Source organism: Sinocyclocheilus rhinocerous, unplaced genomic scaffold (genome assembly GCF_001515625.1).
Source record: "Sinocyclocheilus rhinocerous isolate Xijiao unplaced genomic scaffold, SAMN03320098_v1.1 scaffold1938, whole genome shotgun sequence".
NCBI classification, from domain to species: domain Eukaryota; kingdom Metazoa; phylum Chordata; class Actinopteri; order Cypriniformes; family Cyprinidae; genus Sinocyclocheilus; species Sinocyclocheilus rhinocerous.
Genome location: NW_015629065.1, coordinates 811,039 through 811,844, shown reverse-complemented (window position 1 = coordinate 811,844; position 806 = coordinate 811,039). Strand labels below are relative to the sequence as shown.

General features: G+C 41.1%; 1 protein-coding gene across 3 annotated transcripts in view; it reads left to right on the top strand.

The window, feature by feature from the left end:
- Positions 1-806, top strand: part of LOC107738706 (uveal autoantigen with coiled-coil domains and ankyrin repeats-like) — a 26,303-nt gene that overhangs the window by 24,518 nt on the left and 979 nt on the right. The gene's annotated exons all lie outside the window — the stretch shown is intronic.

Below are 806 nucleotides of genomic sequence, written 5' to 3'. Positions count from 1 at the left end.
TAGTTCTTGTGTTTCTCTTTTCTTCAGTGATTCTGCTTGTTAACAGCAGCTGTTCATCACTAATGCTCAATCAGCACTTAATTAATCACATAATTATCTCATTAACTTTAACACTGCTTCAGTGTTACTTTAACACTCTTTTATGCCGAGTTCACACTGCACGATTTTTAAACTCGTCGGATCGCCGTTGTTTTCACACTGCGTGACTATCTGGGGTAGCATTCAGTTGCTGCTGTGTTCACATTGCACGATGGATCGGCGACAGGGGGTTTCACACTGCATGACTTCACAATAGGAAGAATCGCCGACAGCTCTGTCTGGTCCGCAAACTACGTTTCACAACAAAACACACGTGAGAAGTGATAAGGAAATAACGCTAGAACCCGCGTGCGTCAGACCGGAGTTCTCGAGCAAGACTGGAATTATAAAATATATAGGCCTATATAGCCCACAAATTGTCTGTGATAATTGTACAAGGAGAAAAAGAAAAACAGATTATGCAGGAGGGAGATGCAGGGAACAGGGATTGGGTGTTCTGCAAAGAGAGTTGCTGATGCTGATGTTGTGGCTGGTCAAGCAAATGTTTGTGCTTGTTTCTGTATGATATAATTGTTCATATATATATATATATATATTAAAATACTGATATTCTGGTCTATAACTCCTCCACGAACTTCCCTCTGCCCTGTATCTTGGTCTCTCATTGGCTGTAGGTCATCGCCGATGTAGTTTTCAGTCAGAAATCATTGCACACAGCATGATTGTGAATTACCGACAGCTCCAGATATTTAGCATGCCAAATATTT